The sequence below is a fragment of the Salmo salar genome, chromosome ssa04 (assembly GCF_905237065.1).
Source record: "Salmo salar chromosome ssa04, Ssal_v3.1, whole genome shotgun sequence".
NCBI classification, from domain to species: domain Eukaryota; kingdom Metazoa; phylum Chordata; class Actinopteri; order Salmoniformes; family Salmonidae; genus Salmo; species Salmo salar.
Window position 1 is genome coordinate 25,165,362 of NC_059445.1, and position 16,053 is coordinate 25,181,414.

Genomic DNA, 16,053 nt, shown 5'->3' on the forward strand with positions numbered 1-16,053 from the left:
TTAGCAAAAATAACATGTCAGTTACACTACTAGATCAGCACTGGGAATATTTTTCTTCTTTTTCTGTCAAACAGCAGTTACCTTGCCAGCTAGATCAGTCAACTTAAGAGTAGCCAGTTTCTACCCAGCTTGCATTTACAACTGAGAAAAAGCGCAACACGGACAGCAGCTGACTGATCTTCCCTCCAGTGCTGGGAGTTTTTCAGAAGCTTTGCCTTCACAGCCTGTCTGCACCTGGCTATCAGCGGCGGAGCCTTGTCTGGGAAAGAGTTCATTCAGCCTCCTTTAAAAAAAACATAGCGCAGCTGACATGGCTGACTTGCTTAAACAAATGTGGTTTCTACTGACAATTGAGATGTACAAACTATGGCATAAGGGGACGACGAGCGAATTACAGGCAGAACGTACAGATAGGAATATGCTATGTAGAACAAACATATCTCTGAAATGTTGAATTAGGAATAAAGTCTTCTCTATTCATGGGATTTCTATCTGCAACATTTGAGAATGTTTTGCAACTTAATATGGCCTTGGTTAAATTACCAGTAACCTTACCTGCAACTCAGCATTAGGAAGGTATTCTTAAAGTTTTGTACACTCAGTGTATATTCTTTTATGTTTGTCATATTTCTGCTGTTGGGAAGAGAATAGTTATGCAGAAGGCTATGTATTTGTGCACATGGAAGTCAGTGATTTGTTTTTACTATAGGATAATTATCATTTTGACAATAACTACACTAAATCATTATTCAAATGACAAAAATGCGACTCAATGATATTTTAGTCAAAATGACTAAGACTACACTAAATAAAAAAAGAAAGAGTGCCAAAATGACACTGGTTTTGATAGGAAAAAAACTGCAGTTCTATTCATTGATTTATCTAAAGCTTTCGACACTGTCGACCATTCTTTACTTTGTGGAATGGTTGAAAAACGAGTTTTAATGACTCCAACCTAAGTGTATGTACATTTCCGACTTCAATTGTACGTACATTGGATGGTCCCCACATTGATCCCATCTCGCTTATAAATATCTGGGCAACTGGAATTTCAAAAAGTAATCTTTTTAAAAGCATATGGATGAGTTAGTTATTAAGAAGTTGAGAATACAAATTGGCTTATTCTTTAGAAACTGATTATGCCTCGCCTTGAACAGCAGAAACAGATAATTTTGTCAACTTTCCTGCCAGTACTAGACTACGGTGACACCATTTACGTGAATGCAACTGCCACTACACTGAAACCATTAGATGCAGTTTAGAACAGCACACTTCGCTTTATTACGGGTGACGGGTTCATTACAAATCATTGCATTCTATATCAGAAAGTAGTCTTGTAGATCAATACACTGCTCTCTTTTTGTTTAAAAAGCCCTCTTGTGCAAACTTCCGTCATACTTTACTTCATTGTTAAATTACAGACGTGTTACCAGACCCTATCACAGTGATGGCTAACTCTAGATGTCCCATTGATCACTACGGAATTAGGTAAATCTGCATTGTTTTTGGAATGATCTGCAGAGCTCTCTGCACCGTGATGCTCTGGTGCCTCTAGGGCAGTTCAGGTTGTACATTTTGTATAATTAGTTTACATGCAGGGCTCTCTGGCAAAATAGGTTTTGGTCTCAATGGGATTTCCATGTTAAAATAAAAGTACAAAAAGTAATAAAGGATTTTTTTTACAATGATGGCATTTCAGTTATTGTGCCATTAACACCAGAAGAGGAATTTGCTGAAATAGAAATACAGACTATGTGAACTTAATTTCAGTTTTTACACTCTTAGAAAAAAAGGTGCTATCTAGAACCTAAAAGGGTTATTCAGCTGTCCCCATATGAGAACCCTTTTAAGAACCGCTTTCGGTTTCAGGTAGAACCCTTTTGGGGTCCATGTAGAACCCTTACCTCAGGAGGCTCTACATGGAACACAAAAGGGTTTGACCTCAAACCAAAAAGGGTTTTAACTAGAAACAAAAAGGGTTATCCTATAGATACAGCCGTATAACCCTTTTGGAACCTTTTTTTCTAAGTGTATACAAACATATTCATAGAACTACTAGTCCTGTCATTTCTTTCCTAACCGTCTACATCACATCAGGCCTTTACAGTTTTTCTCGATTGCTAAGACACTTTCAATTAAACTTTTAATGACACTGATTTCCATCATAACCCAATGAGAACAACAGTATTCTTTTTTGCAAAACTGTAAAGGCTTTCACACAAAATGCAAATGCTAAGCAATGTTTTGCAAAACAGTAAACAACTCTACAAAAGAGGCAAAATTCAGTTCAGTAAATCATGTCAAACAAAATTAAAACATTTGGTCACAGCTTATACAAATTACTCTGAATGTAAACCTCTTCTGCACGTGTGCAAACCTTCTTTGCACAGTTGTTCAATCAGCAATCAGTCCTTATTAATGCGTTATAGAGGCCACTCACCTCTGAGTTGCTGTTTGCAAGAATGGACCGCGTAAGAGGGCAAGGACAAAGGAGAGGTAGAGGGGCCCATAGAGGAAGAGTGGTTCAGATGTGTGGAGGTGGAAAGTTTATGATTACCATCCACATGACCAGATGTCCCTCCTAGACGCAATGAATGCCAGTTGTATGGCAATCACTGCAGAGGACTGCCAAGCGTGGATACGCCATGCGAGGATATTTTTTCTTCGCTACATTGCAAGGGAAAACATCCAGTGTGATGTTGATGAAAACATATGGCCTGATCGACAAGAATGAATAGACTGAATGTAGTGTATACTGTATTGGTGTTGCCTTTTTTACATTTCTTTGTTTTTGCCATGATTTGTTAGGTTGGTGTATTTTATTTTTATTCTCTGTATATACTGTACAGCATCATTGAATTTGTGAAGGACAACATGGTAAAAGGTCAAATAAAGCCTTTTGTTTCTGGATATTCATGCACTTGAGTGACATTCTATCTGCATTGGTCATCTTTGGTCAAATAATTTTAGGAAAAAAGAATACAGGCCATGCTGTTGTATGTTTAGTTGTCTTTTATGGTGCATAGTATAATTATAGTATCAACAAATGGCACAGAAATATAAAAGAGGGTTGACCATGTTAGGGTATATTGATTAACTTTTCTAAAAACTTTTCATTAGATAACAAGTTGTATGTTTTGATGGAGGTAGTAGATTTTATGTCATGTGTTTAATGTTTTGAGTCATAATGCATTTGAAATGTGTCATTTTGGCCGACGTGTTTCAGTATGGGGCTACATGTTAATTGTTTCAAAAAAGTTAATTCAATTTGGATACATTTTCTCAAGAAATCGAGAAACTGTAATTTGCTACATTGTTATGTTATTAGAGAAGAACTATGATATTTAAATCCATGCGTTGATATTAAGTCTCTCTTTCTCTCCACAGTACTCTGCTCAGCCCAGCATTCAGCCCAACCTGAGACTCGGCAGGTGAAAGGCATTGTGGGAAAGTCTCTCTCTTTTCTAGTGATAGTGTTGAAGTCTGGCAATTTACTTTATGGAGACCTTGGCAATATTGCACACGTGCACCCTGGTAAACAAAGTAATACAAACCTTGTGAAGAGATTTAAAGACCGCCTTCACTGGAACAATGTTACTGGATTCTTCACTTTGACAGACCTACAAATAGACGATTCTGGGGTTTATACTGTGGAGAATGTAGAAGAAGATGAAGAGAAGATGACACATACATTTCAGCTTACTGTGTACTGTAAGTGTGTGTGTGTGCTGTAAATTACAAAATCATAAAAGTGGCAATCAGCAGTAGAAACAATACTAAAGTGGTCACTTTATTGGTTCGGTAAAAAGCTGAGTGATGGGGCTGGAGAAATGTAACCACTCAAATTCATAGACAGAGCTATGGATGCAAGGACTGATCAGCCATTATATAACAATTATAGTTGTAACCATGTTTTGAGACTATATAGTGTTTGTTTGCAATTTCTCTGTAAACAAACAGTAAAACAAGCTGATGGGTTCTCTGACGGGGACTAAGCTCATGATGCACGTTATAATCTTCAAGAATCATTGAGTATATATCATTCATTTATAAGTCCAAAATGGATGTAGCAACTGGTCTTTGCTACTTTAAAGATAAGTTCCATTTCACTAATTCCCATTTATTCATTATTTGTCTTCCAGATGTTCTGTCCAAACCTCAAGTGACGATCCATAATAACATCTCCTGTAGTGTGGTGTGTTCTGTGGAGAACGGGAGAGAGGTGACCCTGTCCTGGTACAAAGGAGGGGAGATACTCAACCAGACCAGCAGCCCTGACGTCAATATCACCCTCTCTCTACCTCTCAAGGTGGATGAACAGACCAGAGACTCTTACAGATGTGAGGCTGCCAACCCAGTCAGCAAGGAGACCGCTGATGTTCCAAATTCCTGTATAGAGAGTGATCCCTCCAAGGTGACAGGTAAAACATGTACAGGAGCAATGTTACATTGCAGATATCCAGACAATACCAACTTCTATATGAAATAATAAGTATGGTAGAGCTCATTTTATGAAACGCAATGTTTTAATTAAAATATAGTTTCTCTCTTTTTACTTCAGATGGTGATGAGAGGACTCGAGGTTCTCTTATTATTGCTGTAATCTGTGTTCTGGTTGTCTCAGGACTTGTTGGTCTTGCAATCTATCTTAAGAGGAGAAACGGACACTCACATGCAGGTAATCATCTTTTAACGGGGTGAAGTTATTCTCCTTGTCAAAGTCAGACCATTTTGTGCACAACCTATTTTAATTATCAAGGATAGTGTTTTGGAAAAGGTAGGAAATGTTTGCCTGAACAACAGATGCAGGTCAAATTAACTGGTCTATCTTCCACACTTCAGGTTGGGTTAAATGCGGAAGACACATTTCAGTTGAATGCATTCCGTTGTACAACTGACTAGGTATCCCCTTTCCCCCTTGGTCAGACAGTTGCATTGTCTCAGACCACTTCTCTAAATGTTGAAAAAGCAGAAGGCACATACACACAAGCACACTCTGACAACATTTACTTTATAGCTTCTCTGGCACCAAAAAGACCTCTTGCACAGACACAGGTACCTATAGTAACATGATTCCTTAGTGTTTGTAGAATCTGTCTTGGGGGTGAGCATTTGTGCATATCTGTCAGTTACTCCCACCCACACTGTATATTTCATTTCCTTTATTTGCCTTTATAGATTCACCTGAAAGAAAGTAAGATGACATTCTGTATGCAGAGATAACTCACATTAAACCAGTAGAAAACCAGGTTAGTAATAATGCTACAGGCTGATAAACATAGGAGATGTAATACAGCAGCTTTTGCAGCCCTGATGGCTACAACTGTAGGCTTTAGCTCTGTGCCAGTGGGTTAATGTGGTATTGAGTTGCACAGGCCACCTGAGTTTGATAACCGGCCTGATGTCATTGCAACCAGTTTTGCCCATATGAATTGTTTGGGTTGCACAATGAGAAGCCACACTTCATATTGTAAATACAGTACCAGTCAAAAGTTTGGACACACCTACCCATTCAACCAGCCTCACAACTGCAGACCACGTGTAACCATACCAGCCAGGACCACCACATCAGGCTTCTTCACCTGCAGGTCATCTGGGAGGGGTGGGGGTGTGGGGGGACATGGCTCCTAAGTGGGTGGGCCTATGCCCTCCCTGGCCCAACCATTGCTGGGCCCTTGCCCAGTCATGAGAAATCCATAGATTAGAGCCTTTTGAATTCATTTCAATTGACTGATGTCCTTTTATGAACTGTAATTCAGTAAAATCTTTGAAATTGTTACATGTTGCATTCATATTTTTGTTCAGTATAGTAATGCCTTTGATTTTCCTGTGTCTTTAACAGTATTTGTCAAGTCAGTGGACATAAGCTTGGCTTCTTGGTTCTTCCCACTAGATTTAGGAATGGTTCTAGATTTGTTGACTGTTGAGTTACCTACTGCAGATCAATGAGAATAGACAAGAGAGCATCAGACTTGTCTTGTTTCCTTCCTCTGGTACAAAGTATCTAATAACGAAACACATTCTTATTTTTCTTTAACTTTTTTGCTACATCTTTTCTTGCCCCCTGTCTCTGCCCCTCTTTCTTTGTCTATCTCAATCCTTCCCTCCCTACCTCTTTCCCTCTCCCTGTTTAGGAGGAGCGAAGAGGTATACCAGAACTGGATCCGCTTAGAGACAACCCTAACCTGACATTAGTTTATTATACACTCCAGTTACATCACATGGCTGCCAGCAAGGATGTTAACACTGCATGAAGTAGAGAGAGAGAGAACAGCAAGTTACTGAGAGGGTGACATGATAATTCACATCCAAGAGAAGGCGTTACATCTTACAGTGGACATTGAGAAAAAGTTATAGTAAATATTCATCTAGAAAACATAATGATGGCACAGTTTTTCCTGGAGGAAATTCCCATTTAACGATTGTGCTGTTATCATTTCAAACTTCCTTTGATGGTCATTCTCACAGTCTTTGTTGAATTGGGGCCTCGATCAGATTCACTGATAAAGACACATTTAATAACTATGCCTAGGGTTATTAGTAGGGTGATCGCTCTTTTCAAGTGCCCATTGTCCCAATGTATAGGTTAACCTCTTGGGGCTAGGTGGGATGCTAGCGTGCCACCCGTGGTGCACTCCATCAACAGCAGGTGCATTTCAAGAGCGGCAAATTTGAATCCAAATAAATGTCAAAATTCAAATTTTTCAAAAATACAACTATGTTACACCATTTGAAAGATAAACATCTCCTTAATCTAACCACGTTTTACGATTTCAAAAAGGTTTTACGGCGAAAGCATAAATTTAGAGTATGTTAGGACAGTACATTTACAAGAGTTGTGTGTAATGTTTTGTCAAGTCAAAGACAGGGTCACCAAAACCATAAAACCAGCTAAAATGATACACTAACCTTTTACAATCTCCATCAGATGACACTCCTAGGACATTATGTTAGACAATGCATGCATTTTTAGTTCTATCAAGTTGATATTTATATCCAAAAACAGCGTTTTACTATGGCATTGATGTTGAGGAAATCGTTTCCCTCCAATAACCGGCAGTCAAGTCAGCGTCACAAATTAAATAATTAAAATTAGAAAACATTGGTAAAATATTATATTGTCATTTAAAGAATTATAGATTTACATCTTTTGAACGCAATCAACTTGCCAGATTTAAAAATAACCTTACTGGGAAATCACACTTTGCAATAATCTGAGCACTGTGCCCAGAAAAATACGCGTTGCGATACAGACTAGACGTCATGTTGGGGAGATCTAAAATCGAAAATACTATGTAAATAATCCATTACCTTTGATTCTCTTCATCAGATGTCACTTCCAGGTATCACAGGTCCATAACGAATGTAGTTTTGTTCAAAAAAGCTCATCATTTATGTCCAAAAATCTCCGTCTCGTTAGCACATGATGTAAGCCAGCCGGACTTCTCGTCATGAACGAGGGGAAAAAATATATTTCCGTTCGTTCAAACATGTCAAACGTTGTATAGCATAAATCATTAGGGCCTTTTTTAACCAGAACATGAATAATATTCAAGGTGGACGAATGCATAGTCTTTTATAACGTATTGGAACGAGGGTACCCAACATGAAGTAGCGCGCCAGGTGTCTAATGGGACATCACCGTTCCATGGCTCTTGTTCGGTCAGATCTCCCTCCAGAAGACTCAAAACACTTTGTAAAGGCTGGTGACATCTAGTGGAAGCAATAGGAAGTGCCAAAATATTCCTAAACCCCTGTGTTTTTCAATGGGATAGGTTTAAAGTCAATACAACACATCAGGTATCCACTTCCTGTCAGAAAATGTCTCAGGGTTTTGCCTGCCAAATGAGTTCTGTTATACTCACAGACACCATTCAAACAGTTTTGGAAACTTTAGAGTGTTTTCTATCCATATATAATAAGTATATGCATATTCTAGTTACTGGGTAGGATTAGTAACCAGATTAAATCGGGTACATTTTTTTTATCCAGACGTGCAAATGCTGCCCCCTAGACCCAACAGGTTAAAACAAATGGAACCTCTTAATACAATTCACTAGTGTTTGCTATGCTACTGCTGGTCAGAAGCTTATTTTCAGTACTGTCTGTTCTGTTGTTTAAATGTAGGTGCCTCCCCTGTATCTTTTTATAGCTGGTCATTGTTTAGCTTGCCAGTGGATAGCAGCTGTGTACTTAAAACCTCTCTTCAGCGTCTCATCCCGTCACCGGGATCAAAATCCAGCGAAAAATCATATCGCCAATTAGCATTAAAAAAAAATCATAATTAAAAAAAATATATATATATATTTTTTTTTATAGATACACCTCTCCTGAATCGACCCACGTCGTCCGATTTCAAAAAGGTTTTACAGGAAAAGCAAATCATTAGATTATATTAGATGAGTCCATCGTAAAAAGCAGCTTCATAGCCATTTTCCGACCAACCACTTGCATCACATATAATCAAAAAACAGCTAAATGCAGCACTAACCTTTTACAAACTTCATCAGATGGCACCCCTAGGACATCATGTTATACAATGCATGCATTCTTTTGTTCAATAAAGGTCATATTTATATATAAAAACAGCATTTTACATCTCTGTCTGACGTTGAATAAATAATTTACCCTCAAATGCGTCCCGGTAAACAATGCTACATTCCCCTAAATTACTATCCTATAACGATTTTTTAAATTTATATTGTCAATCTAACATTTATAGATGAATATCTCTTGAGAACACCTGTCATACCAGATTTTAAATTAACTTTACTGGGTAATCACACTTTGCGATAAAAGGAGATGCGATACTCAGAAAATGAGCTAATATACAGAGCTCGGCGCCATCTTGGAAACAATCGCATGTCACATCTCATCTTGTATAATATTGTCAATAATCGCCTACCTTTAGTTGTCTTCATCAGAAAGCATCCCAGGTCCACAACAGATGTATTTTCGGTCAAAAAGTCCATACTTCACGTTCCATTAGCCTGATGTTGGTAGCGCGTCCTATGGCTCTCTCCAAGCGCAGGGCTGAAGTTCCGGATAAAATGCGATGCTCCCGCATGTAGGTTCGTTCAAACATGTCAAACGTTGTAAAACATAAATCTTCAGGGCCTGTAACACCAAGAGAGCCAATAAGATTCGAGGGGGATGATGTCATGGCCTTTAAACCCGTTTCCAAAGGTGGGGGCAGACATGGCCGCCGGCGTCATAATGGTGATGGCCCATCCCCTGTGACCAATTTCAAACTCGTCTCATTCACTGAGTTTTGACTCTATAAGGCTCAAACCACTGTGAAAAGACTGGCGACATCTAGTGGAAGCAATAGGAAGTGCTCACTGAACCATGGTTAACGGTGTTATTTATAGGGAAAGATGAGAAGTCGAGTCCACAATTCAGAATTCCACTTCCTGTTTCAATCGGTCTCGGGGTTTTGACTGCCATTTGAGTTCTGTTATACTCACAGACACCATTCAAACAGTTTTAGAAACTTTAGAGTGTTTTCTATCCATATATAATAAGTATATGCATGCCCTAGCTTCTGAGTTTAATTAGTAGGCCGTTGAAAATGGGAACGATTTTTTTTCAAAATGCGCTGTGGCGCCCCCTATCCTACGGTATCCTCAAGAGGATAAAAAGCAGATGTTTGGTGAGATAAAGCCACCTACTCCTCAGCACAATGGCTATTAGGCTACGTTGGAAACCACCATGTACATTGGAAACCACCATATAGATTCTGTTGAAACATTTCTGAGTGGTAGATCTTGATTTGCCTTTTGACTCAAAAAGTGTTCTTGGTTGACATTTTACTCTTATTGCTTTTCACAAAATGCAGACATGATTAAGTGTAGTTCAGATCTTGCTTTGACAACAACTGTGTTCATGCAGTTTGAATGTACAAGAGTCACAGTTTAGTTTGTTATAATCGACCATTTACTGCTTGTCCTTATCTACACAGTATGTAGGTCATCATCTCTTAAGAATACAATCACTCCCTCCTGCTTGCTCCTGTAGTCTCTCCTATTGGAGCATGTTGTGCTCCACCTACATTAGCCCACATACAGTATATATCTGTGAAAAAATATCTTCCATTTTTATACTTTTCTATTTCAGAGTAGTTACTGAGACGGAATATTAAGGTCATTTAATTCACATTTCACTATTCTAAAATACAGTAACTGTCTGACTTATTCAAACTGATAAAGATTTTTGTACTGAGGTTTTTATGTACTGAGCTTCAATATATCAAGTCAGACTTACCCATACATTCAATATAAAGGTATACAATCTGGGATATTTTCTAATGTTAACCTCTCTAGGCTAGGCGGGACGAATTCGTCCCACCTACGTAACAGCCACTGCTATCCTGTGGCGCGATTTTCAAAACCTTAAAAATCCTATTACTTCAATTTCTCAAACATATGACTATTTTACAGCCATTTAAAGACAAGACTCTCGTTAACCTCTTGGGGCTAGGTGGGACGCTAGCGTGCCACCCGTGGTGCACTCCATCAACAGCAGGTGCATTTCAAGAGCGGCAAATTTGAATCCAAATAAATGTCAAAATTCTAATTTTTCAAAAATACAACTATTTTACACCATTTGAAAGATAAACATCTCCTTAATCTAACCACGTTTTACGATTTCAAAAAGGTTTTACGGCGAAAGCATAAATTTAGAGTATGTTAGGACAGTACATTTACAAGAGTTGTGTGTAATGTTTTGTCAAGTCAAAGACAGGGTCACCAAAACCATAAAACCAGCTAAAATGATGCACTAACCTTTTACAATCTCCATCAGATGACACTCCTAGGACATTATGTTAGACAATGCATGCATTTTTAGTTCTATCAAGTTCATATTTATATCCAAAAACAGCGTTTTACTATGGCATTGATGTTGAGGAAATCGTTTCCCTCCAATAACCGGCAGTCAAGTCAGCGTCACAAATTAAATAATTAAAATTAGAAAACATTGGTAAAATATTATATTGTCATTTAAAGAATTATAGATTTACATCTCTTGAACTCAATCAACTTGCCAGATTTAAAAATAACCTTACTGGGAAATCACACTTTGCAATAATCTGAGCACTGCGCCCAGAAAAATACGCGTTGCGATACAGACTAGACGTCATGTTGGGGAGATCTAAAATCGAAAATACTATGTAAATAATCCATTACCTTTGATTCTCTTCATCAGATGTCACTTCCAGGTATCACAGGTCCATAACGAATGTAGTTTTGTTCAAAAAAGCTCATCATTTATGTCCAAAAATCTCCGTCTCGTTAGCACATGATGTAAGCCAGCCGGACTTCTCGTCATGAACGAGGGGAAAAAATATATTTCCGTTCGTTCAAACATGTCAAACGTTGTATAGCATAAATCATTAGGGCCTTTTTAACCAGAACATGAATAATATTCAAGGTGGACGAATGCATACTCTTTTATAACGTATTGGAACGAGGGTACCCAACATGAACTCGCGCGCCAGGTGTCTAATGGGACATCATCGTTCCATGGCTCTTGTTCGGTCAGATCTCCCTCCAGAAGACTCAAAACACTTTGTAAAGGCTGGTGACATCTAGTGGAAGCAATAGGAAGTGCCAAAATATTCCTAAGCCCCTGTGTTTTTCAATGGGATAGGTTTAAAGTCAATACAACACATCAGGTATCCACTTCCTGTCAGAAAATGTCTCAGGGTTTTGCCTGCCAAATGAGTTCTGTTATACTCACAGACACCATTCAAACAGTTTTAGAAACTTTAGAGTGTTTTCTATCCATATATAATAAGTATATGCATATTCTAGTTACTGGGTAGGATTAGTAACCAGATTAAATCGGGTACATTTTTTTTATCCAGACTTGCAAATGCTGCCCCCTAGACCCAACAGGTTAATCTAACCACACTGTCCGATTTCAAAAAGGCTTTACAACGAAAGCAAAACATTAGATTATGTCAGCAGAGTACCAAGCCAGAAATAATCAGACACCCATTTTTCAAGCCAGCATATAATGTCACCAAAACCCAGAAGACAGCTAAATGCAGCACTCACCTTTGATGATCTTCATCAGATGACAACCCTAGGACATTATGTTATACAATACATGCATGTTTTGTTCAATCAAGTTCATATTTATATCAAAAACCAGCTTTTTACATTAGCATGTGACGTTCAGAACTAGCATACCCCCCGCAAACTTCCGGGGAATTCGCTAACATTTTACTAAATTACTCACGATAAACGTTCACAAAAAGCTTAACAATTATTTTAAGAATTATAGATACAGACCTCCTCTATGCACTCGATATGTCCGATTTTAAAATAGCTTTTTGGTGAAAGCACATTTTGCAATATTCTAAGTACATAGCCCAGGCATCACGGGCTCGCTATTTAGACACCCGGCAAGTTTAGCACTCACCATAATCATATTTACTATTATAAAAGTTTGATTACCTTTTGTTGTCTTCGTCAGAATACACACCCAGGACTGCTACTTCAATAACAAATGTTGGTTTGGTCCAAAATAATCCATCGTTATATCCGAATAGCGGCGTTTTGTTCGTGCGTTCCAGACACTATCCGAAATAGTAAAGAAGTGTCGCGCGCATGGCGCAATTCGTGACAATAAAATTCTAAGTATTCCATTACCGTACTTCGAAGCATGTCAACCGCTGTTTAAAATCAATTTTTACGACATTTTTCTCGTAGAAAAGCGATAATATTCCGACAGGGAATCTCCTTTTCGGCAAACAGAGGAAAAAATCCCAAAGGCGGGGGCGGTCGGGGTCACGCGCATAAGCCAGTGTCCCTTGATCGGCCACTTGAGAAAGGCGATAATGTGTTTCAGCCTGGGGCTGGAATGACGACATTCTATTTTTTCCCGGGCTCTGAGCGCCTATGGACGACGTGGGAAGTGTCACGTTAGAGCAGAGATCCTTAGTAAATGATAGAGATGGAAAACAAGTTCAAGAAATGGTCAGACAGGCCACTTCCTGTAAAGGAATCTCTCAGGTTTTGACCTGCCATTTGAGTTCTGTTATACTCACAGACACCATTCAAACAGTTTTAGAAAATTTAGGGTGTTTTCTATCCATATGTAATAAGTATATGCATATTCTAGTTACTGGGTAGAAGTGGTAACCAGATTAAATCGGGTATGTTTTTTATCCAGCCGTGTCAATACTGCCCCCTATCCTAAACAGGTTAAATGGTCATCAACCCCCCATTCTGCTTGAAAAATATACTTAGCTTATCACAACCCAAAATATTATTTAAGTTTACTCTATTGTTTATATTTTTGTTGTCATTTTTGTTTTTGTAAACAAAGAATGTACTGCTTCAACATACCTCTGAAAACTGTCAGTTGTTGCAGCCATAGCTGCGTTCAAGAGTCTAAGGTTAGCAACATTTCTCCAGAGACATTTCTCTAGAAACACACAACCTCCAGATTCTGGTTTTAAAGTTTGATCTAGATAGTTTGTGTGTATGTATTGATATGTAGGCTACGTGTGTCTTTTTTAAATTGATGTACTTCTTTCCTTGAGCTGTTGTCTATTAATGTTCTGTGTTTAAGTGATAATGCCAGAGAAGCAGGTGTTTGGAGGGCAAACCGTGCCAATATATCCTCCAAGCACCAGCTTCGAGGGCATTATCACTTTTATACAACAGGTTACCAACATATTAAAATAATGATTGACATATTTTCATTAAATGTTTTATTTTGATGAATTTATTCATACTATTTCATTCTTCCACAAAATATAGTCCCGAAACAAATCTAGGGTTGCTATTCAAGCCGGCTGATTGCTTGGTTCCAGTTTCCAGAGACGCGACCCAGTCGTTCAGTCTTTTTGTTCTGTATCCATGGACGCGATCCAGTCGTTCGTTTATAAATGTTCCATTGCCATACTGGCTGGCAACTTTCTTATCCCTTGCTTGCTTGCTAGCTAACTACGACTAACTTAGACTCACGTGAAACAGTGCAGACAGAATATCAACAGTAGCTGCATTTTATATAAGCTGTTTTCTAGTGACATTTATTTGGATACATCCATAACAATGAGCTAAAGAGGTACGATTTTGCCTGGCATAGAAAATGTGCTTACTAGTCAGGACACTTCTTTCAGAGGAGCTAGCCAACAACACAGCTAACACAATTACTTCCAACTGAAACTCAAAGACTGCAAACTAACTTCGTTTTACCTTTTTTCAATTGACATTTCTTTGTAGATATCCATAAAAATGATGCCAGCTGATTTATGATTTTGACAGGCTGAGAAACTCTGCCTAACTCTCTCTCTCTCGTCCCAACTCCCGACCCCTACACATTCATTACTATGGGACAGTTGGAGATCAAATCTGAATATTGAAACAATATTACATATGTCGGAGAGACAGACAACAAGGTTTATACAAATCTCCGCTATTGAAACTAAATGTTAGTCTAAAAGAAATGTGAGATAATGTCTAGATGCTTTTTGTAGTGGAGATCAAGTTTATAAATTGCTTGTCTGATGAGACAGTGGATTGCGCAGTCAGATGGAACAGGGTAAATAGGCAATTTAACGTCATAGATTTATCCGGTGGTAACTTGTGGAATAGACACCGGCTGGAATATGCATTTAACCAATCAGCATTCAGGATTAGACCCACCCGTTGTATAATATGTCATGTTTCATGTTTTGTGTTGACCCTACGAAGAGTAGCTGCTGCTTTTGCAACAGCTAATGGGGATCCTAATAAAATACCAAATACCAAATGTAGCCTACTTCTAGGGTCAAATTAGGAGGGACCACTGTAATTTTGGGTGGTGTTCAAGTTTGTTTCTCTATTTATTGAGTTTAAGTGTATTTGGGACATTTTGTCCTGTTACTTTTAATGCCAGGCAGCTGTACAATTCTAATATTAAAAGAATGATGACTAATCCTCTTACAATTCAACCATTGCTTTCAAGGAAACAATGCGTTTTTCTTCTAATGTATTTTCCACATATAGTGGTTACACGTTTTTATATTTCAGTATACTGTATACTGTACTGTACATACTACACCATGTTGTAGTCTGAGCCAGTATATTGTAAGTGTAACTTAAATCATGTGTCAGCAAAATGTTCTCAAACCTTTCTATGCTTTTACATTTGAACTGTGGCCATGCATTATTGTGCCAATTCATATTTTACATAAAACATGTCTTGTAAATTCTGCCATGCCAATTATTATTTTAATCACACTTGGTCAGAAAACATGAGTGCCTCATTTATCATTCCGTGTATTTCTGTGGTGTATTTTTCCACAAAGTTCAGATTGTGCAATGTTGTGATTCCAGCGTTTTGTTATACAAAATGTATATTGTATATAAAAAAAACTTTACGATAAAGTGGTCTGACATAACATCACCATCTTTTCAAATCTCTGACCAAGGTTGTGTCACGTTTGTTGTATGAAGGAGTGGACCAAGGCGCAGCGTGTGTATCGTTCCACATTTTATTTAAACGGTGAAACTATGCAAGACATACAAATAAACAAAACAACAAACCGTGACGAAGAGGTGCAACATACACTTACTCAAAATAATCTGCCACAAAACCTAGTGGGAAAAACAACAACTTAAATATGATCCCCAATTAGAGACAATGATGACCAGCTGCCTCTAATTGGAGATCATCCCACAAAACAACAACATAGAAATACAGAAACTAGAACCCCATATAGAAATACATATACTAGACAAAAACCCCAACATAGAAAAAAGAAACTAGAACCAACATAGGCATAAATAAACTAGACAAAACCCCCTGTCACGCCCTGACCTACTCTACCATAGAAAATAAAAGCTTTCTATGGTCAGGACGTGACAGGTTGATAATGCATTGTTTAGCAAGCTACACCTGTGCAATATTGCCCTTCATAAATTAACTGCCCACTTCCAATACTTGCTCTGGAAAAAAATACTTTCCCACAATCTCTTTCACTTGCTGAGTTTCAGACTGGGCTGAATGCTGGGCTTCACAGAGTAGATAACTTAGATATCTCAGTATCAACACACT

At 38.2% G+C, this 16,053-nt stretch overlaps 1 long non-coding RNA gene across 1 annotated transcript; it reads left to right on the forward strand.

The window, feature by feature from the left end:
• The first annotated feature begins 9,380 nt into the window (after positions 1-9,380).
• On the forward strand, positions 9,381-15,397 carry LOC106602707 (uncharacterized). Its single transcript, XR_001328283.2, has 2 exons — positions 9,381-10,308; positions 13,211-15,397. It is a non-coding gene; the product is annotated as an uncharacterized lncRNA (long non-coding RNA).
• Positions 15,398-16,053: the final 656 nt, after the last annotated feature.